The following is a 3,333-nucleotide window of genomic DNA, read 5'->3' as shown; positions in this document are numbered from 1 at the left end:
GGGTGCACCAAGTGGACATGCTGGCACCTCACTGCTGGCTGAAGGCTGCCTGGGGCTGCCCAAGATGGCAGGGTGCAGAGAGACTGCAGCAGAAGGAATAGCCTGCGATTACCATTCTGCAGGGCAAAGGTGTGTCCTGTTTCCTGTGAGTCAGGTGACTACCTCTGAGCACACTTGGGCTTGAGCCATCCTGAAAAGACTTACCCAAGAGGGCATCCTTTCAGCAAAGGGACCTCAGAAAGAAGATGTGGGGTACTTGCTGGAGTATGAATGGAAAACTGGTCTGCAAAAGACCACCCAGTGTGTGCATTGAGTCCCGATAAGGTCCCCATGAGGGTCTCCAAAGATCCCCCAGTGTGCCTCATGTTCAAAAGCCAGCCTGCAAGTGCCTGGCAGGACATGGTAGGACATCTGACTCCCTTCACCTGCTCTCAGTTGAGGGTACTTTTTCCACTTAGCTCTCAGTTCCTGCTCTCCTGCAAGGCAAAATGGAGATCAGGAGAAGGACACACACACCCTAGTCTCCCCTGCAGATTCCTGAGCCACCCATGGCTGACCATGCTGGCATCCCAATTTCAGAATTCCAGTTTCCAGAATAGTGAGAAAATATTTTTTTTTTTTTTGAGATGGAGTCTCGCACTGTCCCCCAGGCTGGAGTGCAGTGGCATGATCTCAGCTCACTGCAACCTCTACGTCCCGGGTTCAAGTGATTCTCTTGCCTTAGCCTCCTGAGTAGCTGGGATTACCGGTGCCTGCCACCATGCCCAGCTTTTTTTTTTTTGTATTTTTAGTAGAAACGGGGTTTCACCATGTTGGCCAGGCTGGTCTTGAACTCCTGACCTTGTAATCTGCCTGCCTCGGCCTCCCAAAGTGTTGGGATTACAGGCGTGAGCCACTGCGCCCAGCGAGAAAATAAATTTCTCTTGTTTAAGCCATCCAGTATTTTGTTATGGCAGCCTCTAAGACAGGTGCTTGAAAACTCTGTAGAATCTCCAGGAGGACAACAGAGCCAGGTTCTGTCTGTGCAGCCAGAAGTGACTCCCAAACCAGCTGTGGGGCTGCCCCTGTGAACACATGACATACTTTTCACCATGGATACCAAGCTTACACAGGGCTGGAGCACCTGGAAGCAGATGCCTTGGCTGCCAGGCTCACTATCAGATAGATTCCTTCCTTTTGTTGCTCACTTCCTGACAGAAATCTCATGTGATCTTCTAATGGCACAGCCTAGATCACATGTGACCTGTTTGCAAGGAAGGTTCTGGAAAAGTGCTTTCGCTTCTCTGAGGGAAAGGTGGAACTCATAATGTGAGGCATTTTCCAAACATAGGAAGAAGATGCATTTGTGTGCTGCTTACAGCCCTGCCAATTGATGACCTTTGACCCATGGGCTACTTTCATTGTTTAAACTTCCACTTCTGAGAACAAGTAGAAAAGCCAGATTAAATCACCATCATCATCACCATCTGTTAAAAGACATTCAGAGAACTGCTGAAATAACCAGGACTAAAGAGGCCAAGATTCTGGAGACAGGGACACTCTGGTATGGCCGATGTTCTGCAGCTGATTTTTCCCTGGGGATATTTGCACATTTGGGCACAGGGAAAGAGGCCGAGTTTCTAGACTCTTCCCAGGCATGAAGGCTGCTTTGGGGGAACAGAGAAACTGACAAAACTTTTAGCAACCTCACAGGGCTAGAAAGACAAAACTGGAGACTTGAGAGGCTATTATCCCAGGGAGAAGAGAGGGGCAGAAAAGTGAGCCTGATAGATGGTGGTTTTCCCCTCAAGATATTTGGCAAAGTCTGAAATAGTGCAGGGCAAGAAGCAAAGATGCCAAGCAGAAGGTCCCTGAAAAACAGAGCCATTTCCACGGTCTTGTCGTGCTGTGAAGATAAGAGTTAGAGCCCAGGACCAGAGAGAGGGGACTTAGTGAACACCCAAGGTTCCTAGTTGGAACCCTGGAAAGGCAAAGCATTAGAGGTAGGGGACAGAGTGAAGTGGTGTCTTATGAAAACTATAACCCAGTCTCCACCCAGCTCAGCCCCGATTGGATTAAGATAATTGATCTGTATGCAATTTGTCTTGCAGAGAAAGAGTGTGTCCTCTCCAGACGTAGATATTATCTAAGTCTGTACATTTTTTCATACACAATGTCTGACATTCAATAAAAATTACAAGGCCTTCCAAGAGACAGGACCATATCACTGAAAATAAAGGGAAAAATAGTCAATAGAAAGAGACCCACAGGTCATCAAGTTTTTGGAGTTAGACAAATGCTTCAAAATAACCATAATTAACGTGCTTAAGAAAAACTAAACGATGGAGAAAATAGATGAAAAGAGATAATTTTACCAGACAACTGGAATTCATAAACTTCATGGTCCAAAAGATTGAGAACCTAGAGAACTTACTTCATCTGCTCATTGACAGATGTTGAAAATACTCAGTTCTGTATAGCTATAAAATCCCATGGCTTACAGTATTTTTTTTCTTTTTCTTCTTCTTCTTTTTTTTTTTTTTGTTTTTGAGACAGAGTTTTGCTCTTGTTACTCAGGCTGGAGTGCAATGGCACAATCTCAGCTCACTGCAACCTCCGCCTCCTGGGTTCAAGCAACTTTCCTGCCTGGGAGTAGCTGGGATTATAGGCGTCTGCCACCACGCCTGGCTAATTGTTTGTATTTTTAGTAGAGACAGAGTTTCACCATGTTGGCCAGGCAGTCTCAAACTCCTGAGCTCAGGCTATTCACCTGCTTTGGCCTCCTAAAGTGCTGGGATTACAGGTGTGAGCCACCACGCTGGGTCAGCTTACAGTCTTAAAAAAAAAAAAAAAAAGTGTGTCGAGGGAGAGCATGAGGAAAAATAGCCAATGCATGCTGGGCTTAATACCTAGGTGATGGGTTGATAGGTGCAGCAAACCACCATGGCACACGTTTACCTATGTAACAAACCTGCACAACCTGCACATTCACCCCAGAACTTAAAAATAAAGTTTGTCATTCAACTTGGCCACCACTGGCTCCTGTTCTTTCTGCTTTTCAAGTGGCTTCATTTAAGGGTGATATATTATACCATGTGTTCTTAGTATCACTCTTTACTCAGTCCTCAGCACAGGGCTCTGTTCACCTGGAGAAAGGTGCCTTTTGCTAATTATTCTAAATACATCTGTTGGGCAACGTGTGTTGGGAATACTATTAGATAAGGTGATTAGGGAGATGAGGCCTCTCTGAGATGATATTTGAGTTAACAGTGACAAGAAGAAACCCACCAGGAGAGGATTAGGGTGAAGTATGTTCTGAGCACGGTGGACATAGAGTGCAAAGATTTAATCAAG

The sequence above is a fragment of the Colobus angolensis genome, unplaced genomic scaffold (genome assembly GCF_000951035.1).
Source record: "Colobus angolensis palliatus isolate OR3802 unplaced genomic scaffold, Cang.pa_1.0 Scaffold79, whole genome shotgun sequence".
Lineage (NCBI taxonomy): Eukaryota > Metazoa > Chordata > Mammalia > Primates > Cercopithecidae > Colobus > Colobus angolensis.
This window is presented reverse-complemented; position numbering follows the sequence as displayed.